Source organism: Lichenostomus cassidix, chromosome 9 (genome assembly GCF_008360975.1).
Source record: "Lichenostomus cassidix isolate B80296 chromosome 9, HeHo_3.0, whole genome shotgun sequence".
Taxonomy (NCBI): domain Eukaryota; kingdom Metazoa; phylum Chordata; class Aves; order Passeriformes; family Meliphagidae; genus Lichenostomus; species Lichenostomus cassidix.
In genome coordinates this window covers 21,455,011-21,480,706 of record NC_139490.1, presented here as the reverse complement: position 1 = coordinate 21,480,706, position 25,696 = coordinate 21,455,011, and the positions used below count along the sequence as shown (strand labels likewise).

The following is a 25,696-nucleotide window of genomic DNA, read 5'->3' as shown; positions in this document are numbered from 1 at the left end:
AGGAGAATAGGAATAGGGAAACTAGTGGCTGTGGAATGATGCAATGTTGAAGCTCAGGAAGAATTTAGGAGCATAAGACAGCAGAGTTGGGGGAATGTTTTTCTCCCTTCCCACGTTCCCCCATTCTCCAAGAATTGTGACATGGGCAGACTTGTAGGTCTGTCCTACCTTCTTACCCAAGCCGTGGGATTGCTGTTGCTCCCTTTCCTACTGTCATCTTTTTATCAAGCTTTGTATTGCTGTCTCAAATTATTTGTTGTGGTGCTGTGACACTATAGTGCTCTAAAATGTCTCAAAATTTTCAGTTCCTCCTGAAAGAGGGAGAGATGTAAGTGCTACACCAAGGTCAAGAAGACTGAGATACTTCTTAAGTATCTTTAACATCTTTGCTTGTCTTTTCTTACAGTTTAAGATGAAACAGTTGTGAGAGGTACTCATCATGTCTGCCTTGCTCTTCTGCTTGTTCTACTGTGTCACTACAAGGTGAGAGAGAAAACAAATAGCAGCCTCATGTCTGATTTTTCTTTCTTTCATGTTAGAAGTAAGAATTTAACCTAAACCACTCTAATGAAGGCTTATTGGCCTTTTTGGTTCTTAACCTTGATGTCTTGGAGTCAGGAACACTCATGTAATAAAGCAAATTGAGAGAAAATGAGAAGATCCAATTGATTTCTCAGTTGTAGTGCTAAATCCAGCTTGCAATTAATTATTCCTCTGATAATAAAACAGCCAGTATTGTTTCTAATTTTTTTTTGAGTGGATTTGGCTGTATCAAGATATTTCAGGCAAAATGCAGTCCCTGCTACTTCACTTACCCTAGAGTTGACTAATCACTGGGACATTTGAGCTACTGTATGGCAAAGAGAGAGCTGTAAGCTGATTACTGAGAGTGCAGAAAATTAATGTTTTTAAGTCCTGAGCAGAGAGATAAGGGCTTCCTGAAGATATGCTGAGATGTGGTGTTCTTTCTTGTCCTTATCAAGTTGTTGGTGAAGCTGCCCCTTCTGTACTGAACCATGATGTAATCCTGTTCTGCTGTGAAAGATTTGAGTTGTTGACTAGGTTGGTTTTTTTTCCAAATATTCTCTAACATGTATCTGTTCCTTCCACTGAAAATTCAGCAGCTGGTCACTGGTTGATTTGCCTTTAACACTGTCATAATTATCCCCAGGAAGAGACATTTTGGTTTTAATAAAGTCCATGTAAATGCTGTATTAGTTCCTGGCCCTTAAGGTCTGGCTGTCAGTTGAAGTAGAGAGAGGTCTTAGATGAATGGTATTTCTTGCAGCTCCAGAAGTCCCAGCTAACACTAATATAGCAATTTTGTCAAGGTTTGGTGCTTGTTTGGAAGAACTTGCAATCAAAATGTCAGAGGAAGAAAAGCAAGAAGGAAAAGAATGCACTCAGTGTTGCAGAGGTCAGCGACAAATGTTCCCTTCTAGTCCAACTCTTGTTCTGTCCTTCCATGTTCTCAGAAGACTTCTGAAGCACTAATTAGATGGCATTGCTGTGATATAAATTAGCATATTAAAGAATGTTTTGTAGATGTCCAAAGTTAGCACTGCTATGATATTAAGATGGTGAGTTAACAGACATATCCAGCTGACAAATCGATGACAGAATAATAGTAACAGGATGAAGGCAAAAATTTCCTGGAATCATATAGGCTTTGTCAAAACAACCCAACCACCCTCCCCATCCTCTATTAATGCCTACCCACTCCAAAAACAAAAGAAAAAATGAAAAAGCAGAACAATGCCACCCTATAGCAAACATTATAGTTCAGATTACAGATGCTTTAAGATTTATCATGATCACAGCTTGAGTTTCATTCAACCCTAGTATCCACATCAAAGCTTTGATGTATCATAATGGTAATTTCAATCCCCTCTCAAAAGCTACCCTAGAAAAGTAATTTTTTCAAATCAGAATTAATAGTAGCTGTTTTCAGGTACTTGAGAGTAATAAACACTGAAGGGACAAGGGAAATATTAGGGACAACAAAAAAAATTTTCTTTATGTGACTAACTGGATTCTTTTCACAAGTCATGCTTACCTGATTGGTAAGAAATGAGCAAATCTACAGTCAATTTCTGGATTGGGATGGTGGAAAGAAATAGCTCTGCTTACTACTGAAACTTGACACTTTGTCTGAAATCTGAATTGTAGCATATCTGCTCTCTAAACACAGAAGTGATTTGATGGTGTTACTTTGAAAGCTCCATAGCTCCCAAATGAAATGTGAAAAACATGTAAGACAGGTTATAAATGAAAACCTAGAGCTGGGGGGCAAATACCTCAGAGCACTTAGTCTCAGTTCATGCTGAACTTACCCCAAACTTGCAGTGTTCATTGTGTCTTATTTCACTATGCTTTAAGGGACATGCAAATTGTAAAGCTGCTTGTATGAGTTTTGCCTTAGAAATTTGCCTTTGTTCACGTGGCACTTACTCATCTGATCAAGCCAAAGATATTAGCATTTTACTGTCTGATCCTTATTTCTGTTCTACAGTGCAGAATTTTTTTATTTACATAACCTTTGGATCGTGTGATGATCTAGTGAGTAGATCCTTGGGCCCCTGTTTCATATTACCAATTTTGTAGTATTTCTTTGCTGGGGGTAGACCTAATTTATACCCAAGATATAACCGGAAAAATTAATCACAGAAGCACTATTTTTCTTTTACCTAAATCCATAGATTGTGCATTTCTTGTTTGAATGCAAGTAACTGTGCAGGGCCCTGATTTTTGGTCATAACTCAGCTGAAAGCACAGTATTCTGTACTTTTCAGACTACATGAATTGTTTACGTAGGATTTATATATGGAGATCATTGATTTTTGTGGGATGGCCAGAATTATTTTATGTGGGACCATTATCCTGTGTGGGTTATTTGACCTTTAATCAGTACTGGAACAGGTCATAGTGGCTTTTCAGATGAAAATGAAACGTCTGACAATCTCAGTTGTGTGTACTCCATTAACACTGGTCTAAGTAATATGAAAATGAATTGTTTCTGTCAAGAGTTACTGCTGCCTCATTTATTGCCAAATTATTTAGCAAGGGATACAAGGCTCAAGAGTTCTTTCTTTGAATTCTTAAATATTAAACGAGTACTGACTCATGGGAAGTATTTTGGACCCATTCTTCTGGGTGTGCATCAAGATACTCTTGACATCGGAAGGATATTTTATTACCTGTGTTTTCCTGTTCTGTAAAATGTCCTCCAATGAATAAAACAGTAGGGGGATTTAGGTGACCACTTTGACTCTGGAGTAAAATAATGATTTCTTAAGTGTTTATGTAAGGCTCAGAGATTTTGTAACACTTTTTTCTCCTAATTCAGTTATATTCTTCAAAGACTTCACTGTTTACTGGTGCTATTGCCAAAGAGCAGAAAAGTAAAGAAGTATGCATTTCCTCTTAGCTTAAAGAAAGAATTTTTCTTCGAGTGTAAGATGGCACAGGTTTCAACAAAACAGGCTGAGAAACTAGCCTGAGGGCTTGTGTAATGTATAAAAATACTGAGCTCTGTAAGAGCAGAACAAACCTGCAAATTTAGCTCTAAATATCCAAGAAGCAGCTCCACATAAGGAGAGGTGTCATGATGCCTTGCTAGGAGGAAGGCATTTCCAATAGTTACTGCTTTAAAGTGACTCATTCTGGGCATGGGAAACAAGACTGCTCCAGGGGAGGGCTGCATGGGCAGTGAGCCCTGGTGTGTCAGGATGTGCCAAATGCACCACCTGGACTCAGGTGATTGTCCAGCCATGCTCTGATAAGGGCATGAATAAGATTCATATCTTTCTCTTAAAAGCCTGAGTCACCTTGAAGACAAATTTATTGCTTCTACCCTATGGATTAGGACTGTTGAAGTGTTTTAAACTATCATATGCATAATTTCTTACCCTTTAATAAAATATTTCTTTAAAGGATTAGAGCATTAAACAAGTTTACCATAAGGAAGCATCAGTTTCTAGAATAGTGAAGCTTGAAGGGTTTGTGTCCTGGTATTTATGAGCTTTCTGCCTCTAAAAAGGTAAGGTGTCTTCTTGCTAAGTAGAATTAGCTGAATGCTAATGTTTATGTGCTTGATAGTGTTGGGGTCACTGGCCAGTGGCTGCTGTCTTCTGGAAAGTTAATTTAAAGTCACAAAAAGTACTTAGGCATAATGAAAAGCATATGAAAATGGCAGAAGTATAAAACATGTTCCCTTCCCCACCATCTGATTATTCTCTGATGTTTTGATTATGATTTGGAGTGTGTTTTCTTGTTAAAACCAGCAGCCTAATGGCATTCACATAAGAAGACAAGAAATCTTCCTGTTTTTTACAAGTTTGCTTTAGCTGGGTTTTATGCAGCCCTTCATAAAATCCACATTTTGAGGTATTTTGATTTGTATTTTGTACAAATTAGTTGTATGGAATCTCTGAGTAGTTTAACAAGGCCAGAAACTCAGGTAGTTGCTGCAGTATATGCTCCAGCTGGTAGCTGAACTGTGTGAAGACACAAAAGACTTGTGTATTATCACAAGAAAAACTGTTCATTGATTTCTCTCCCTGCTGCTCCTTCCTCCCTGTGGTCACAAGTCAGAGGTTGAAAATTACAGTGGATGAGCCTGTTGTTTTCAGACTGGCTGGGTGATGTCCACATGTGGGGCCAGTTGTGTGTGATGACTAAAGCTTTGCTTGGTGGATAAGCTGAATTTTGGAACTGAGAAGTGGTGATGTATCTCAAGTTTAACTCCTATTTCAATGTGGTCAGGGCCTAAGCCTTTATTTTTTGCATTCAGTGCTACCTCTTCCCTCCTGCTGTTTTGAGTCTTAATCTAGTCTCCTGCCTTATACTCCTGATTCTAGATACCTGCTCTCAGCTCCACTCAACAGTTTCTTTGGCTTTATGCTACACTTTTTCCTACCTTTTCAGCTTTTTCTAGAAAGTCAGTCTTCTTCTGGCTTCACCCTGAGTCTTGCCATGCTCTGCTGCCAGAGCCACTCTTGCAATTGACTTCACGCCTTTCTGTTGGGCGCACAACTCTAAATTCTGATTCCTTCAATTTTTGTCCTTCCCTTTGATTTCCATTTTCCTGGGTGAGCAAACTTTCTCCTTTTCTGGAGATTCCTGCTACACAGGGACTTACTGAAATGGAAGTTATGTCTCTCCACTGGGAAGGGCTGTCCATTGCTCACGAGCCTTTATCATTGCTGCGTGTGCATTACTAACTTGTGTGTCTTGGTATAATATAAACCTGCTTGTAAATGTCTGTGAGAATGTTCTTCCATTGTTTTTCTCCAGCCTAATTACATAAATGTCATTACTGTAATGTGCATATGCATTGTGGCATGCGTGTGTTATGTCATGTGCTGGCACTAGTCATGTGGCCCTATGTCCAGCACATGTCCTGTGAACTTTAGCATGTTGGAAAACATAGCAAATGAATTTTAAAACTTGTCTCCAGTGCGGGTGGTGGCTCCACGAATACAGAAAATGCTGGCAAATTGGGATGTTATGAAAGGGATTACCAAGATGACAGGAATCCTGGAAGTCATTTCAGTGAGGCTCAAAGCAGAATACAATTTCTACTTGAAGGTTAAAATTTCCCTCAGTGTGACACACAAAGTACTTTGTAATAGTAAAACACTGTTAAGTGATCTTGTTGTTTTTTGGGTTTGTTTGTTTCTGTAGTGAATGTCAGAGTACTCCCCACGACCTCATATAGGTCCCAAAAGCAGGAAGCTGTTGACCAGGACAATAGTTTCTGTTCCCACCTACTGAGACACTTGGCTAAGAGTCTCTGCCAAGCAGCTGGCTGTAATACTTTCACTCGTACTCTGAGCAGCTTCTTTCATTGTAGAATGTTGTCCAATGTAAAATCAAAAAATCCTCCATTTGCTTCAATTTGTTTTCAGGGAAAAGGTCAGTCTGTAACCACTAACCAGCCCCTGCTTTTGTAAAACAACCTATGAGAAAAGCAAAAGCCAAAAATATTATCTCAAATTTAAATGCATTGATTTTAAGCGAAGTGCCTAGGTTCAGTGGACAGTGACTGGAGCTTATGGAAACATGCCTTTTTGAAACAGAGTCTCATTTCCATATAAATATGATGGTTGGAACACACTGCATATTGCTTGCAACAGTAATGGAGTTTACTCAATGAAGCTATTGTTTTCCAATGCATATATATCTCAGGGAGAGTGAAATATTTTGAGAAACGGAATAGGCATGGATAGCAGGGATGCCCTTCTGCTGCTAACCAGAGGACATTAAAATTAATGCTGTAAACTCACTGTGATCAATTCTTTGTAAAAGCAGTGTTGGAACACAGCTGTTGAAGAGGCACCTTCACTCTTGAGAGTTCTCAGCACAGGCTGCCAGGCCAGGGGTCCTGGGGTGTCCCTCCATAGGGATAGAGCTAATAATGCAATTATTATGTGAAAGTAAGGAAAACACAGATCCCATCTCTGAATAACTGTTGGGGGAGGGGGGAGAAGTGTATTTGTGTGTGGCTTTTTTTTTCCCTTTTTTTTTTTTTTTGGAAGTGATTTCATGTATCTGCAAATCAATTCATATGATGTCTCTGTATCTCAAGTGAAGTTTAGACTTACTGCCCCTAACTTGAAGAATTTAAACGTAAGACTTCTGATGGGGGGGCTGCAAGTTTTTCATTCTTTAGAACAAGTTCTAATCTAAGACTAAGTGTGCTTTTTGCATGTGGGAAAGACTTTTATGTATCTCAGGATTTTCACCAACAGCATATGGAAAAAATGCATTAGGTAAAGAAAAATTTGGCTAAAATTTCATTTTCAGTCCATACTAAGAACTGATTTACTGAAATAGTTCTATCAGGTCAATTTTGATTGAAAATTGAGTTTATAAAGAATGAAAATTATTTGTTGGGCATATTATATAAACTGAAAAGAAAAATCTCTGGGTTGCAGTTCTTGAATGAAAGCAACAAAAGATAAATAGAAAACAATTAGCTGCTGGTGAATAACACAGTATAGATCACTCATTTTTTGGAATGTTTTCCAGAAATTGAGAAATGCAGGGCTTGTGCTGAGACACTTTTATTAGAAATCAGATAGTTGCTTAGTTTAAAAGATGACTTGAAAGTCTGAGGTTTGTGTGACTGAGTGGGATTCATTTTCTGTTTAAGAAGTTATCACTGAATGACAGCCACTCACTACTAGGTGTGGGCTCCAAATTTCACACTAAACACATTGAGTATCAGCCTATAAGACATGGTGTGCTGCATGCATCTGAAGCTTACTTATGGAGGTTTTGTAGCTCCTATTCAGTTGGAATGTAATATTACTGAATGTAACACTGTCAAGTAGTTATGGAAATCTGAGTGGTTTTTCTTGTGCATTTGTATATAACAGTTGAACTCCTGTAGCAAATTTAAAATTGCAATTTCTGTTTTCCATTGCTACATGTGTTGCTTTACTTTTGAGGTGCCCATGTAGGTTTATATTACCCTTCCCAGTGAAACAGAATAACAGGTTTCCTAAAGGGGATTATTCTGTGTTTTTCACCCTGAGGAAACAAGGTTCTCTTTGTCCAAGTCACTTACCAACAGTTTTAGAACCAATAGGTTTGGCCAGGGAGAGAAACTCTTCAACCTGCATGGAGGATGATATATCTGACTTATAAAGAAGTCTACTCTGCTGAGATCTGAAGGAAATAGGGCTTCATGGGTTTTGATTTTCATTTAAGTAGCGCAATTCTGTATTGACCTGCCACTATCTGTGTTCTGCTGAGCCCCCACTACTGCCAGAGTGGTGATTTGCACATTTTTTGGAAGTTTGGACTATTTTATCTACAAGTCAGAGCATATCAAACAAAATTCAATAGCTTCCTGAAATCAATTATACTGTAAGTGAAGCAAATTTAATTCCTACTGATGCGTTTTTCTTAAAGCCAAGGGGTCTAATAAAATCAATGCATGTAAAGAAGCATGAAGTTTTATAGGAAATTTTGTTTTGTTTGCATACCCTTGCAGAAATAACATCTTTTCTAGTGTTATGTTTTCCTAATGAAAAATATAATTTCTAAAGCAGATATTTGGGATTAGACTGCTATAAAAAGGAAAAGGATTCAACATTTTATAATTACATTAGCTTTGCACATAGACTAACAGTTGGTGAGTGGACATATTTATCCACACTGTCCTAACTGAACTTCAATGGAAATGTGATAAACACCAATAATGTGCCTTATACACCACACTGCAAGGAGTTTTTCTTAAAATCAGACTGTACGCCAAGAATTTTTTCTTTGGATATGATAAATATAATACAGACTTCCCTTAAAACCATTATATTTTTATGCAAATACAATAATCAAACAAGCCCTCAATTCATCTATTTATTTTACATCTGTTGAAAGGCACAATAATAATTGGCCATGCTTGTGGTCTTGAAAGCATCTGAGGCTGGGAAGTTAGCCTGTTTGCAGTGGGTGTATTTTCAGATTAGTTTGATTATGTATGTCAGACCTCTTTAATGTGGAAAAGGCCAGGTTCTGAAACTAGATTAATTATAAGTGATACAATTTACAAAATTTATGAAGAGGTCTATTCCGTGGTAGCTAGGTCGAGTAGTTGTCCTGTATGGGATTTATTTAAGGGGAGCTTAAAACTTGATGGAAGATGATCCCTCATGCTAGAAGAAAGATATGAGAAAGTCTCTTGCTTAAGAAAGCTGTAGGACCTATCATGGGTGTTTTTGAGGACAAGGTAGACAAGTATCCATCAGGAATGTCCTAATTCTAGTGGTTATATGATGGAATGAAAGAAAGACTGCCCGCCCTTGTTTATGAGCATTAATTCTGCTTGAGCTGGTAGGAAAAATTGCTCTGATACTCATGTGTGTTTGAGTTCCAGTTTCTAAGGAACGCTGCTGTACTGGAAGACCTTCTTTTGGATGCCATTTGTCAAAACCAGCCTTTTTATACAGCTAGGAGACTGGTACTGCTCTTTGAGCTCTGGATTGATGTGCCTGATTGCTGTCCTGCACATGTGTGTAGCAGGGAGTTGAGTCAACTCATGCCAAAGGATCAAACTGAAAGTTGGGCACTGCTCTTAATTTGTATATTCAGTTTTCTATTTCTGTAGCTACTCTACTGTAGTATGGCTTTGATGAAGCATGATATGTATTGTAATTGTATCTTAAAATTCAGAGAGGAGGCTCGAAGAGAATTCTCACATCTGACGTCCCACAGCAGACACAGAGGGTCTATCAATGCTCTCATAGCTGGGGGCAAGCTACTCAAGAGATGTTTGTGTATTTGCAACTAAATACTGTCAAGGTTAGCCACAGCTGCTTAACCAGCTTTCTACCATTTTATAACCTTTTTTTGTTCCAATATAATACTCCTATCTGCTTCTAGCAAAAGCCCTTTCTGCATTACTTTCCTTGGCACAAGAGCTGAGTTGTTTAACAGGGCACTGTCAGGGCTAGTGGACTATAATTAAACCTGCCAGCTGTATTTTGGTTTCTGGGCAATGATTAGTTCATACAGATCCTGCTCTATTCTGCCAGTATGTTTTGTTCTTGTCAGCAGCAAAACTACTAAATATAGGGAAAAAGTATTTTCCAGTGCCAGAGAGCAGGTTTCTTGTCTATCTGTCCAGATGAATGCTGTTTCCACTCCTTGCAGCAGTTGTCCTCCTCAGAGTCAGAGAAGGGAGCAAACGTCTCCAGAGGGAGCAATGGCAATGATGTGCTGATGCCAGGTGATGAATTTGTTCACTCTTCCAGCCCTCTGGGCTCAAGGGTCTGTGCACTGGGACAGGGAAGTATGGTTTGCATGTGAAGTGCTCTGGAATTAAAATGTGCCAAAAGAATCCATGCTGACAGGTGCATAGAGTGTTTCTACCCAGCATGAGGCTCAGCATTCAGGAGGAGTTGTCTGTCTTTATTTTATCACAAATAGTTTCTACTTAGAAATACAACATTAGGTAGTGAACTTTGAAGAGGGCTTTGTGTTCAGAGAGCATTTTGGTACATTTCCATAAGTTGTAAATGGGAGATGTTTTGGAAGAGTGAAACAGACGTGAAAGCAACATTAGCCCAGCTGCTTAGAGGACATGTCCATATGCTTGGCTGTGGTGCATTGGAAACTAAAAGACATGATTACAGTGGAGTTCAAGAAATAAAAGTAGGTATAATTATAAGCCACTGCAGTGGTTTGCTGATGAGAGCTGTTTGATCAAATCCCTAACCAAACATGGAGTGTGCCAGGAATTTAAAGTTGAATGGCACCTGTGTAGTACCATTTGGGAAGAAACTATATTTTAGGGTTTTTTTGGGATTGGGTTGATGCTGAAAAGTTGCATGCTGTCTTGATTTAAAATCTACATTTCTGTTTGATGTGAATTCTGGGCTTTCAGTCTGATGCAAGGTTTTTCTTCACCAGGCAGAACTGATTCAGGTGCAGTTTGACATTGTAATGTCTCCAACAACAAGCCAGCATGAAAGCTTCCCTCCTGCCACACAGTCATTCCTGCCTCTGCTTTCCTGCTCTTTATCTGTGTATAATCATAACAGGCTGTTGTGAGGTTGTGCTGTACAGTGGTGAGTGGAATGCTGTGGCCTGAGACATCCCCACAAATGGGAACAGGAGTGCAGCAAGGGTCTGGTAACCTGTAGCTGAGTTTCTATCTTTGCTTTCAGAGTATTTGAACTGTACTGTTACTTTCCAAATATGTAGTCTGGAATAAAAAAAGAACACTCTCTATAGCAGGAATTTCAACACATTATTCTGTCTGCTGTAGTTAAGCAGAAGGAAATTTTCTAGAGGATAAAAAAATCTCCTCTTTGTGTTCAATGAATGCTGATAAGGGCTGTTACTAAGGGAACCATTTAATGTCCATCCTTGGATTTGATAGTGTACCTGTGCAAACTATTACATGGAGTCAATGTCCCTTTATTCCTTAGGGCAGAGGCCACCCAGAGAGAGAAGTGGCTGTTAGAGAGAGAATGCATTATGTCTTTCAGCATGCATGGCTGACTGATAAAATGAAGGCATGTCTCTTGCTACCTTCCTTTTTTAATTTTTTTCTTTTTTTTTATTCAAGACTGTAATTAATTACATTGCCCTAAACGGCATTTTGATAATATCCTGGCATGGAAACCAGAAGGGCACTTAATAAAAGCTTATGTGAAAGTAGAGTTTTATATTCTTGCTCAATTAGCATTGAAGAGCAGCAAAATAGAAATGATCCTTCTGTTCTGTAAAGGAAGCTGACAGGTTGTCATAGGCTGCCTTTGGGGTTAGATTCATTGGGGTGAGAGTAGTGGACACTGGCGCTGTGAATATGAGGACTTTTAATAAATGAATGTTATCCTACAGGAAAAAAAAGATCCTTTAGAGGGCTTTGCTTCAGTCAAATGTTGCTTATTGAATTAGTTATCCATCTATCAAAATATGCAGTGTGTAGTTTTCTTACTTCCAAACATGTTTTGAAAATGGGTTTCTCTCCAGCCTTTCTATGACGTGTCACCATGGAAGCACTTACAAAAGCAATATTTCATATCTTTTAAATAGTGTAGTTTCTCTGAAATTGTTTCCAGTTGATAAAAGAAGAAAGGAAGGCTACAAACTGACATTTGTATAAATGGAGTATAAGCTGGTCTTGCATATTTTTTTATGGTACCAGAGGTTTAAAATGCAGCATTCCTTGACTTCAGGCTTCATTTGAGTGCTTTCACTTCTTAAAATTCAATATATTTAATATCTGGTGTGAGCTTATCAGCAAGCTGCAATTAGAAATTAAAACATTTTGTGCATACTTAGATATATTAGCAAAAAAATTACTCCACTCTCTTACTAGTATAGACAACATTTTACCTTCTTGTGTGTAACTGCTACCAGTCGAACATAAAGATTTCTGCTGCTGACAGAACCAAGACATAATAACCTTTCTTCACTGGCTGTGCTCTTACTCGTGGAAAACAGCATTTGATACAAAACTTCAGTTTCCACCCTGCAGTAAAATATGATGCTCAATGCTGAATACAGCTCATTGTCTGTGAATTGTAAACCTTTGCCTTTGACCTGTGGGATATGGATGGATATTTTTGTACAAGTTTAATGTAGAGTTAGTTAAAGGTTGATGTAAATAAGTTGATCTAAATGAAGTGACTCAGAATTCAGTAAGAGTGGTTTGCAGTGTGGAGCAGAGCTGTAAAATCAGGGACCTCGGTTTTGGGGACTTTCCTTGACTCAGCTCAGCTGGAGAGCCCTCAAGGAGTGGGGTGGTGCTTTAACAGATGAACAGTGTTGAACAAGTGGAGACTGTTTCCAGGCAGTGGATCTGGTGTGGATGGCCTGCTAAGAGTGGGCAAGGCAGATGTTAGGAGATGAAAGGAGCTCTACTGCTGTATCTCTCATGCTGGCTGCTGGTTCTTGGTCTATGCAGAGCCAAATTCAGGCCTTGGCAAAAAATGCAGTACAACTGCTCACATTAGCAGAATCAGAACGCTGCTTCAAATGTCAGAAACCACGTACTGCCAAACATTTTCTGCAGCATCTGTGCAGGATGAAATGACCTTCACTCTTTTGTCATGAAGACCTAACAAAATTTACTCGCCCTCTCCAATGGACTGTGTCCTCTGGGAGAAAGTGATGGAGAGAAAAGTTTGTGTTCTTTAGTAAGTCTGTTTGCACTTACTGAAGTAAGAAGGCTAGGTTAGGTCACAGCTCTGGTTGGTGCTCATGTCAAACAGAGGGAACAAATCTTAGTATTTCTAATATTCCTGTGGGAATTGCTCAAATGATTCATTTTTTAGTGACTCCATTTGTGCAGAGGAAGCTGAAGGATGGGGGCAGAAACTGAGTTTTAAAAATAAATTGTGAGGAGTCTGGCTTTTGGGTATTTCATTTTTTTTAGACTGTAACACCCTAGGCAGTATTTCACAATGAAGGAACATTACACACTCAGATATTCCTTGTGCTGCCATTAGCCTTTTCTCCTCAGACACTGATAATGTTCTTAAGAACAATCTTGCTGACTACTGGTAAATAGCACTTTTTGAGCTGTTGAAGATGTATGGCATAGAGTATAGCAAGCATTACAATAAAGTTAATTTCTTTTGCTTTCTTGAGCTATCTATGGGATTCAACCTTGCTGATTGTCTCCACGGTACCCTTGCCAAATAATTTCAGGCTCATGTTCTTAGTATGCCTACAGTGATAGGGACGAACGGGTGATGAAATTGAAGTTGATGCCTTGATTGTCTGATGTTTCCCTTCTCATGGACTTACTTTGAAATCTAGGCTAGATCAAGGTAACTGTATTGAACCATTAATAATCAATGGCTGCTAAAGACTTAGTGAAGACCAAGTACTTACAAAACCAGATGAGAGGTATTAATGTCTTACTGCTATTAAGTTGGACAGCAGAATATTTTGCAGATTGACGAACTTGAGACAAAGTTAAGAGAAGGTTGAGTAGAATTCTTGGAGCTGGAAAATCATGTGACAGTATGTTTTATTCCAGCCTCCAATTTGAAGGACACAAACTGGGTGAAGGTTTAGGTAGATTAAGAGTTTAGTTTCAGTGCAGACCCATGGGACTGTGCCTGTCCTTGGGAAGCAGCAAGGAATTAGCTTTCTCTGCTCAGCCTTACCTACAAGTTGACTCTACACTTGTATGTGCCAACTGTAGTGAGAGATGGGAAAGCCCCTGTTGCTCATATACTCAGTTTTGATAGAGCTCTTATTAAATGGAAATTAATAAATGAGTGATGAAAATTATTAGCAGATTATTTTCCTGAGAAAAGTTTCACCCAGTAGTTTCTTGAGGTTTCATATAGCAGGGAATCAGTCACCCATTTGCTTCAAAATGGGGCTCTGGCACAACATTCCTTGCAGAGATAAAAATAATGGCTTTTACAGCTGAAGATACAGGACTGTGTTCAAAGGAGAGGTACAAGTAGGAAAAGACCCAACGGTAAAGCCAGCATCTTCCTAGCTTGCTCGTCCCTTATTCAGTGGAAATTGGAGCTGCAAATGGATGTGGTAGCTGCAGACAAGCCCATTTGAAGTGGAAATGGGGTAAGTGAGTATCACTGGGCACACATGGAATGCTGGCAGTGCTGTAGCAGCCTGTCAGGCAAGGTGGCTGGTAGAGACTGGATCAATGAAAACAACAATTAATTGCCAGCCTCTAAGGAATAGGTAATTGAAAAAGAGATGTGGGAGGTACAGTCATTCAAATGGCTTTGTTGGCCTTTCAGCCACTTCTATAAAGGTGTTTTTCAGTTCTTAATTGTCTGTTCAGCTGAAGTGAGATTAAACCCCAGGTATGCTGCAGGTATTGAACTTGCAAACTCTGTTATCAGATGTCTATACAGAAAGTTCACTGCCTCCCTGGCCCCTTGCATTAAAGCTGCTCCCCTCATGGTTTTTGTAGGGCTGTTATCTGAAACACATTTCTGTGGTCAGATTCAGTTGTGCATGCTTGTTCTCCTCTAAGGTAAGAATGCTTGCAAGTAAGACTATTTAGCCTGGGGGATGGGGACTAAGCAAGCTAGAAAGGGGTTGGATTCATTTCTGACAAGAAAAAGTAGTGGCAATACAACTATATAGCCAGATTAAATATTAAATTTTACGAGCATTAGTGCAAATGGTAAGCTCAAGATCCAATGTCTTAACAAGTTATAAAATAAAATTTTCCTCAGGAACAGCAGTTTTATGGCTTTTTGGATATCCACAGAGGGCCAGATGGTGAATCCTGTGCTTATTCTCTTATTTTACAAGTTCAGTGCTGAAATGAACAGAGCTGTTGACAAAGCCAAGGTATTATTGAGTGCCAAAGCCTTGCTGGCTGGCAATGCCACTTGGTACACATTTAACCAAAATTGTTCCTCAAATGTGCTGCTCATGGCTAGAGTCCTGTGCAGAAATCTCACTGCAGTGTTGAGTTGAAGGCAGTGAACTGAGATACACGTGGTCACGGCTTGATTTCTGTCACTTCTAGATCTTTCTGCATGCACCTTCCAAAATCAACTGCACCAGCTTCCTTTTTATAAACTGGCACTAAGATAAGGGGGAGTCTTAGAAAAAAGTTGGTTGGTATGGTGGTAAAGCTTCTGTGCACACCAGCATTCCATAAGATCAAATGGTGGTTTTTTGGGGTCAGGTGTTTATTCTACCTTGCTAGCCTAGGCTAAAGATTTTTCTGGACAAAATTCAGCCATTGCAGTAATTTAAGTGTTTCAACACTGAGCTGAAAGCTGTGTGCACGCAGATGAAGCAGTGAAAGAAAAGACCGAACCCTATCAAACTTGGTTATCCTCAGGAGTAAAAATACATTTTTTATGATAGCTCTAAGTCCAAGAGATCCTTCTATCCAGCTTCCTATGGAGCCAGCTGGCAGCATAGGAAGATTCAGGTGGGAAGTTTGCACTTGCTGTGGGTGATGCCATTAACTTTTGCATTTTGTCCTTGTAATCTAAATTCAGAATATTGAGGAGCACTTGCTAAACCAGCTTAGTCACATGTCAAAATTTGTGAAAAGCAAAAAGTTAAGTCTGCATTCACACTTTTTTTTCAATTAGTAGCTGAGTTTAAAGGTCTTATGTATTTGGAGCTCACTTGCTTTTAGAGATTTCTTATATCCGAAAATCTCTCTTCAGCACTGACACTACATAAATTTTTGAACAAAAAGAGTGGTAATTCTAGAGAACATTATTTCTGTGAGAACATGTGAACTTGGAGATGTTTCCTGGAGTTCTGGGTGGAAAATTAATACAGCAATGTCAGGTATTAAGACAGGAAGCAAACAAAATAAATACAACTGTAAACAGTAACCTTTTAGTACAGTATTTTCATACCAGGACTGCAAGGAGCTGCAGTGTTTCATGACTCTGTCACTCCTCCCTGTTGTATGACCTTCAGGCTGCACTGCAACACCTCTGCTAACAGAGCCAAATGGTTTGTTTGCAGTTCCCTTAGTTTGGACAAGTTTTGGGGTGCACTGTTAGCTGTATTAACATGCTAATGGAGGTTACAATTATTGAGACAAAGGCAATATTCCTTGTTGCATTAGGAAGTTTTATAGCTTCCAGTTGTTGACTGCAGCAATATGATTTTCCCTTAATATTTAATAAAAGGGATGTAAATGGTCTTGGTGATACATAGCAAGGCACATAAGGCAAACCCCAAGATAGATCTATATTGTTTGTGGAACAAATATAAGAACTACTTTGGAAAATGATGCATTCTTTGGAGCTCATTTTTCATTTTTTTTCTCCATCTGCTTGCTTTGCTTCGTATTTTCCAAACACTCATTTTTTTTGCTATCTGAAAATAAAATTGTGTAGACCTGTTTCTACTCCTAACTTTGATTTTTTAAATGATGCTATAATGAAAAAGTTAGAAGATTGACAGGAACTGTTTCATGGCAAGACCTACTGGTTCAAGAAATAGTATTGATAGTGTAATGAAAACCAATAATGATATAGATTTTCAGGAAGGGTGAAGAAAATGTGCAGTCAATAAATTGCAGCTAGTGTAAGTGGCTAAGATGCTGGGATCTTACCTGCTAAACAAGTAAATCAGGACTTAAAACCTTAATTTTGAGTATTCCAAATATGTTATTTTGAATTTCTACATGTAAATACACTAACAGTGCTGGAAAGCTTTGTGTACAAAATATCTTGGGGGTTTTGGACTGTACATGGATATGTGTGCATATCTGGCATGTATGGTTCAACATGGTCTGGCTCTTCTCTCTTAGTGGGAAGATCTCATTAGCATGGGGAAAGGATAATATTTAGCTCCCTTGAAAATGTCCTGGACTGTGCGATACTTCAGGAATCCCTACCTTTTACCAGTGGTTTTAGTTGTCTTCCCTGCATTTCCATGAGATGGAGATCACTGTGAAACTCACTTCTCCCTACCAGCCCAGATGTGAATCCCTGCAAACCCTGTGGAAACCTCCACCCTTCCCTCTGGATCACACTGAGGGAACTGAGTACACTCTGTTCAGGGACTCCTACCTCCTGGACAAAAACCTTCCTGCTAAAAGCTGGGAAGGATTGTTTGGACTCCAACTCAGTTCCTCAGCTCTCACTGTTAATTACTGCTCCAAAACTAGTGCCAAGTCACATCGCCAGACTTGTCTTCCCAAGTGTCCTGTCGGGACGTCTTTTCCACATGTTGTATTACACAGTATTTTTTTGCAGGGTTTCTTCAGTGTTGAAGGAATTCTCTGGGATTAAATTTCTAAATGCTCTTTTGCAGGAGTATTGCAATGGAAGAAGTGACCTAATGGGATAAATCCCTTTCAGTGTCCGTTAACACCTTTTTGTAAAGTTTATTCATTTCAAGCTTAATGTTTGGAGCAGTAGGGAATTAAGCAGCAGTACTTAAACCATGGTACTGGCAGATGTCAGTGAATCAATCTGTTAATATGATTTGATGGAGGTAGTGGACAGCATTTCCCAGCTTCTCTGCTTTTAGTGGAGGAGCTTGGCAAAGCCAGAGAGTAATACTTGGAGGATTATAAGGAATTAACCTGAACATGGATACTTTTGGCTCCTGGGAAATCTGACTGCATCTCTTCATTTGGAATAGATTACAGCAATACAGAGCAGCCAATGTAATTATTTGGTCAAATTTTTCCTGCTGTTTTACGAAGAGTCAGAGTATCAGTGATCTACTCATCTCCTGGGAAATTTATAGTGAAAAAATCTAGAGGGAAAGTTGGTTGTTTCAGCAGAAACGGATTTGCAGCTGCTGAGGAGAATTTGATTATGTGCTACTTTCAAAGAAATGTGATACGTCATTCACTCCTGGACAGAAAGCCTTTTCTGTGACTAAGGTTTTCAGACAGCCTAGGATAGCTGGGGAATAGGACTGGATTTTTTTCTTTATATGCTAAGTGTTTCTTAAGTTCAAAGTGTGTTAGAAACATGCAGGCATTGGGAAATGTTACTGTACATATATATGAAGAGTTTTCCAATAATTCAGTAAAATGTTAAAAATCTCAAGACAGACTTCTGGCTGAAAAGATGATGTCTGCTGTTTTGGAACAGTGCTTCTCACCTGCTGAAGTACTGGCTTTATAATCAGCTTGTAATGCAAGAATTGAGACAAGTTAGTTGCATAGTAGAAATCCACTATGGTTGTCTTACATCTCAGAGGATGAATGTTCATCTTCATTTCTTCACACACAAAATTTTTGCTCTTCTACTAATCACTGGAGCCTTGCAAAATGAACTTGTGCTCACAGAAGTGAAGAAAATCATTCATATGGTAGGCTTGGCTGTAATATCACATATTTATTGAAAAATATTGGTGACTGAGTGGTGTCTGCAGAAGAGTCTTGCATTGTTAGAAACGCTGGTGGAGAATGGCAAGAGGCATTTTGGCAGAGAAGCTGCACCATGTCCCTGTTTAAATGCTGAGCATTTTTCCAGAGCTGGCCTCCCAGGAAGCTTAGTCGTGGTTGAACTGTGACACTGAGGTGGTTCCTGGGATGTGCAGAGCTTTGCCACTTGATAAAGTGGTGCCTGGGAAAGACTGACCATCTTCCTGATCTCCACAACTGTGGCACCATGAAATCGGTGCTCTGGGTTTATCCCAGCACAGACTGCTGAGAAAAGCTCCTCCCAGCAGATGGGGCTCAGTGAGGCAGCACAGCTTCCAAGGGGGTCGTGCAAAGTGCTCTACACTGGAAAGCATGTAAGAGCCAGAACTGTCTGGCTGGAGCCAAGGAAAGTTCATGGAATAAAAATGCAATTCCCCAGACTGAAATAGCACCAAATTCTGCAGGATTCTTTACCACCATCTGTTTGCTGAGAACACACAGCAAAGCCTAAATTATGCACCACGCTGTCACACCGGGGAGGAGGAAGCACGGGTGAGCAACTCTATTACATGCACTGTGAGTGCTTTAACTGTGTCATTCCCTGTCTGCAACTTGAGGAACCCTTAGGTGCACAAGGTTGTTATAGGCATGACTCAAGTTGAGATCACTTCTGGAAGTACTCTCTTTTTCCTGTTCTAACTCTAGTAGCATCACAGACAAATCCCAGGAAAAATGGAGGAAATACACCATTAATTTTATCACCAAGGGGAGCTGAGTTTGAATACAGCTCATCACTATTTTCAGCACAATACTACATTTATTCTTGGCTTTCACCACCCAGAGGGAAGCAGCTATATGGGTCAAGTTAGTCCAAAAGATGCTGTATGTGGTTGAACCAACTCCCACCTTACATCAGCTTTTGCAGAACATTTGGCATAATGAGTGAAAAAGCAGGTTTTTCTATCCAATACTAACTTCTAATTTAAGGGAATGAACCAGATTAATGCTAAAATATCCCATACTCATGTAATTATTCCCTTCTCTGTCTAAACAGCTGAGCTTTTTTTCTTCTTGTACCCAGAAATAACAACTAAATTTATGTGGATTTTTAATACTACTTGGAGAAAATGTTACGGATAACTTTATCCTAGGAACTACAGACTTTGATTTGGAGAAGTCATTACTACTGGAAGCAATATTTTACAAACCCTTCAGTGAACTGCTGCTATTTGGCATAGTCCTTAAATCTAAAATGCATGGGGCATTCATATGGGATTGCTCTGCATAGGAAAGACTTTACTTTGTGCCAGATGCATTTAAGTTTAAATAATCTACTCTTTGAAGGACTCCAGCAAGTTTTCCCTCACCCTGAAATTAATTTGTTATTTAGATGTCTCAGATCTCTATAAAATTGTTAGTTTCGAGATTGATGCAATTCTTATGTGCATGAGATTTGCCAAATAGATACCTGAATGTTTTTCTTTCTTGCAAAACATAGTTGGACATTAATTAATGGAGTATCCTCTGATAGTTCCTTGTGGATGGGTGGATTAGTGATTTTAACTTGTTTTAACTGCATAAATCCAGATAACAACACCTTGTATAACACAAGTATTCTAGTTATTCCCTGGCAGGCTGGTATTAAGACCTGCAGTGCTCCTTCCCCAGTATTTCTGCATCATTTACACTGGTGTTGGGAATCTGTGAGCTTTCTGTGTAGGTGTCAGTCGGTGTCTTCAATGGGAGCCTTAGCTCAGGGCTGGGAAGCAATGAGAGGATGCTGTGAAGAAGATCCAGCGGAGATTATTCTGTCTAATGAAGATCCGGTTGGCTGAGAAATCCACACACTTGTGTCTCAGCTCACACACATTCCTTGTCTGTTTCTGTGTGATGAAGCTGCTGGATTGCTCTGAGCTGTGATTTTGCCAGTTCTGCTGGGATGTTTTGATGGGAGCCTTTCCCAGGGGATCAGTAGAGTACAGGAACAATTATGGTTCACTCCACAGGCCTTGCTAGTCTGTTTCGAGTTTGAAGCCATTTCATGGCCACATTGAGAGGATGACAGGGAAGGCAGATGCCTTACTAGTGAGAGAAGGAAGGAAAATACACATTAGTTGAATACTAACAGAGTTTTAAGTGGTTCTTTTAGCTGTAAAAGCCTCACCACCCCTCACTTCCTGCACATGCTCACAGCCCTCAGTGCTGCAGAAATACACATCTTGCACCCATTAACAGTTCAGTGATGACTCTGTGCAACTCCCTTTAGAGACAGGGAAAAGAGTGTGGGAGCAGTTTGGAGTCTCAGCATCTGTTATCCCTTCTGCCAGATTGCTGCAGCATGGCAACCAGATGGGAGTGATGCCATTTCTCCTCAAGAACGAACCACCCTTGGAGTAAGGCTTTTCATTAAGGACAAAATCCTGGAACCTCAGGCACAGCTCTCCCACTGTGCTTGATGGGGGGTTTTTTTGGTTTGTTTTTTGTTTGGGTTTTTTGTTGTTTTTTGTTTGGGGGTTTTTTTGTTCATTATTTTTGTTTTCTGGCATTTTGTTGACTGTCACTATATTTTAATTAGAGACACTGCATAGTAGAGAGTTAATTTAATAGGAAAAATAAAATTATTTTATTCTTGTAAGAAGAGAAGGAACAGAAGAAACCAAGGGTAGATAGCATATCGTGAACATGAAAACATTATTCTTTGGTAAAGATACTAATGTTTACATTTAGTTTTAGCCACATGCTTTCAGCTTTCCCCATTCATTTCATGTGCTAGCACAGGTGAAAAGATTTAATTAGTGTTAACATAGTTGCCTTAGTTTTAAGTGTGGTTAAAAATTTGGGGCACACTGTTCAAAATTGCATGATAATGTGTGTACAATTTGTGTACAGCACTGAAATGCAGAGCCACCTTTGGGCATCTGAACAGAACTGTTCACTCAGCTTGTCCCTGTAATTATGGTGAATGCATGTGCAATGGCAAGAAAAAGCACATAAGTCATGGGCACTTCCTTCAGGGGTCTGTCTTAACAGATCTAATATCTAGACACATTATGAAATTTAAAGTCATCCAGATTTAATCCAGGCAGGTTTCTTTTAGCATTGGGTAAAGGCATTAGCCTCAGAGTTATTTGCAGAGAAATTTCATGTACAGCTTCACATACTTGCAAAACTTTGCCAGCAATGCACTCGGAGTAATTTCATCCACATCTATATCTGGGCAAACCATTTGCTGAGGAATTTTCTGCCATCTGCGAATGTTCATCTGCAGTTTATATGCCAGATGTGTATTGGCAGCATACATGCTATGAAAAACAAGGATGCAGAACTGTAATAGTGAGCCCAGTGCTGCAAATTGAGAAAACCTTCCCAATCTACTATAATGGAAATTAGTTTGCTAAATAAATGCGTTGTTTATAAATAAGGAACAAAAGAATTACTTGCTGTCTACCCTTTAAATGTGTGTCTCAAGAAATCCATTTTCACAGGTGTGTGAGCCACAGCATATGGGGAATTCAGTTGATCCTAGCTGGTCTGCCCTGGTGACATTTAAGTTATTTTCCCATGGCTTGAGTATTCCAGTTGCTTTGCAACATACTTTGTGTAATTTAATCTTGGCTGACTTGTGGGGATTTCAAAGCCACTGTTTTAGTATTGGATTTCTCATGATACTGAATCACTGAATCAATTCCCTTCTCTTGGTCAATGTAGGGGGTGAGGGGACAGCACTGTGTAACCCTAATTTAGTACAGCCTCAGAGAAAGAGGGAACCCTGAAACAGTGATTGAGCTAATGCAGTGAGATATATGTATATATCTAGGACAGGGTGTGGTGAGAAATCCCCTGAATGTTCAAGATGTGTGGGAGGTATGCATACAAATCCACTTAACAGTGGAGTTACTGTGAGGAATATTCTTCCCACACAGTGTATAGGAAGAATTGAGGAAGTGTATTTGAGGAGAGCATAAGAGCTGCTAATAAAAGCCCAACCCACAGGCCTGCCAGGCGAGTCAGCTCGTGCTGGGCCTTGTGCTCTTGTGGCTAAACTAAGTAGCTTGGTATCAACTGTGGTCTAAATTTACATTTGATTTTTTCTATTACCCCTATCTGTGACTGAAGCAGACATTCCCTAAGGCTGCCTTTTGCTGGTGAGACCCCCTCATGAGCAGGCATGAAACTTTGCTAATGGGTCCTGAAGCATCTCTCATTCCTCCTCCAGGAGCTGCTGGCTGTTGTGAGATGTCAAAGGTCTGACTGAAGTGAGGCTCTGGTTGGAAAGCAAATCCACTGTCCCAAGGATCAAAGTAATGCTTCCGATATCCCAGGGACCAGCTCAAGCATGACCAGTGTCTTTCTACGCCTCAGTTTCTGTGATCAGGGCTCCATTAGAGTCTTTGTTTAAACACCAGAACTCCTTGTTCCAAGCTGTGAGAGCTAAGTGGAGCTGCAGCCATCCTGCCCAAGCTGCCTGCAGCCAGAAATGTGCTCCTGATGTATGACTTGCTCTCAGTATCTTTGTAGACTGAAGTTATGGGAGGTGCTACCCATGAACCTGAGGGAATTAGGGATGCAGTAAATTGAGCCCTTGCTGACTTAGGTGTGGTCCTGTTGTTGGGAGATTTACAGAATCCCTTCTTAGGGTCTTTTTATTTTTTCCTGTATCTTAAATTATCAGTCTTTTTCAGGAGTTCTATAGTCTATTCATATGCTCAAAAGAGAAGTTCATTCCCCCATTCTCATTTTTCCAGAGTAAGAATCCACAGTTCAGATTGCTGTAGCATAATCTGTCCTGAGACACGTCACCGAAATCACAGCGATACATAGCTGTGATACGGCTAATGCAGTTCCTCCGGGCAACCAGTTTCCCTGGCCTGGCCTGGCATTGCAAAGTGGTGATGTCCATCATTTGGACTGTGCTAATCCATGTCCACCTCACCCAACAAGATACATTTTATGATTTATGGACACTGATGTTAATGACTTTAACTAGAATGGATTAAAAATTGCACTTATTACTTACGTGTAAAACAGCTTTTTAGAGAGAGTCATTTAATCATGGTTTATAATCTCTTAGTCCTGCTCTGCTCACCACCCCTAACCTCTGCTACTTGTGTTTGTAATATGCTTAAAGCTGCTTTCCACTTTATTGGAATTTAATGAGCTACTCATAAAGGCATTTTTAAATTATGACCTGAATCCTTGAAGTCAGCTTACCTGGTATTTCAAATGTCATCTCTAAAACTTCTTTTACATGTATAAGACATTCTTTCTATTTTAATTATTACACTTGTAATGCTGAACTCTGTACATGTGCCAGTTAACTATGTTTTCATGCTGAATGCCATGCCTTGAGTTGAATGGATGACATGGGAATGTTGGCAATGCATGGTGCAAGCACCTTACGGAGTGGGGGGTGTCCAAATGCTGCACATCATTCTCTTTCAGTATATGGCTGTGTAGATATAAAATTGAGAAAAAGAAGTATTTCAGACAGCAAAAGCCCAAGTCATTTTGCATGCATAGTGGTTTCAGGGAGCTTGGGTGTAGATTTGCATGTAAAATGTGTTCTGGCCATACTCTGTAAGAGACAGGCTTTAATGGCTTTTAGACCCCACTGGGTGGGAGGCTGCAGGTTATCCGTAAATGTTTAATTACATGGAATGTGTGTTTAGCAGATTGTTCAGCTATCACCTGGAAGCCTTCAGGCTGGATGCTGTGAGCTGCTGATAGCCCCTGCTGGAGCAGCTCCGAGGGTGCTAATATGGCAAAGATCAGATTTCTCATTTGGGGCTATTTGCAGTGGCCCTTTGCTTTGGCAGTTAGCTGTCAAGCCTGGCTCTGGGTGGTTTTGCATGGCTGGTAATGAATGTGGAAAACTGCTGCATGATCTATTAATAGAACTCAGATTTGTGTGTCTTGAGGAAGGTACACACTAGGTTGAAGCTTTTCTGATGTAATTTGTTTCTTTGGTGAAACATTTCAGTTTTCTGGGCTGTTGGTGTTAGGTTTTTCTGTTTGTTTGTATGATGTGGCAGGGCCAAGCAGTACCGTTTCCTCTGTAGTTTACAAGTGGAAGTTAGTATGGAATTGGAGATAGGAGCCCAGCTGCCTTTGCAATGTCTGTGAGAAGCAAATAGGTGTCATTAATACCTGTGTTTAGTTGGCTTTGTCCTGGCTGTTTTAGAATCTATTACTATTACCTGTTATTCATTTTTTCATTTGCTGGGAAAAAAAAACAAAACAAAAAAATGTTTTGGAGATGAAATAGTGCAGAAAAAGGTAGTTTTACTGTCAGGTGAAAGAATATAACTAAGTCAAAACGCAGCTGCAATAAGAAAGGGCAAATTTAAACTTAGCTGTTGGGGAGAGAAAAAAGAAATTAGCTGATCTGATGGCAAGAAAGGAAAGGATGATTTCCCAAAATCAGGAAACTAAAAAAAAAAGTAACAGTACTTCACTTTAGGATAAAATGAAGCATGTGCAGGAACAGCACAGTCAAAACAAACAGTGATGCACAAAAATAAACATTAGGCTGAAGAATACCACACAAAAAAGTGTCAGTCTGACTGGTTGTTTTATCTTCCTTTGTAACACAGAGCTAGGCAGCTTTGAGGGTAAGGGATGAAAACTCAGTTTTCTGTCACTGGCCTTCAAGCAGGTCAGTAGTGACTGATATTTCTGATAGTTGTGATGGCAGCCTTTGGATTCCTCTGAAAATACTCCATGATATTTCAGCTATTAGCTGACAAAAACCCATTAAATACTGGTCTCAGTGAAAAGGGAAATTAAATGAAGTGTCCTTTGAAAGATGCACCCCAGAATGAGCAAATACCTTTAATATTTGGTTTTGCAACGTGCAGTAACTTAGAGCAGCACTGGAGCAATCTTAAAACAGCTTCCAACAGTTGGGGCTCTACTGCGTGTCTTGTCTTATGCTAATATACTTGTTAGTCAATAACTTGGTAACAAGAAGGCTTTGTTGAAGGTTCTCCTTGTGTAGAATAACTGTAGGATGCTACATTGCTATGAGCTCATGACTTCTTCTCCAGAGATGCCTGTTAGCAGAGTGTGGTGTTTCTGTGCTGGGAATTTGAGTTTCTTTGCTGGGGGGGATCTCTATCCATTAAGCTTCACAAATGCTAAACCTACTAGTCCTGAAAGAATGAATCCTCACATTTAGCTGATTTAAGTGTGAGACTTGACATTGGTGGTGGGACACCTTAAATTGACCTTTGAAAAGCAGTTTATTTGTTATCCATGGGGTCGTGAGGGCTGATCCTACTCATAGGGAGGAGTTACCTCCAAAGAGGACCCAAACAACAGGCTTTAAAAAATATATTCTTTGCCAAATGAGTTTACGTCTTATGCCATAATGTT

At 39.6% G+C, this 25,696-nt stretch overlaps 1 long non-coding RNA gene across 1 annotated transcript; it reads left to right on the top strand.

Annotated features, from left to right (window-relative positions):
• The first annotated feature begins 404 nt into the window (after positions 1–404).
• Positions 405–21,702, top strand: LOC146433447 (uncharacterized). The gene is made up of 3 exons (XR_014853950.1): positions 405–483; positions 1,332–1,417; positions 20,650–21,702. It is a non-coding gene; the product is annotated as an uncharacterized LOC146433447 (long non-coding RNA).
• The last annotated feature ends 3,994 nt before the right edge of the window (positions 21,703–25,696 follow it).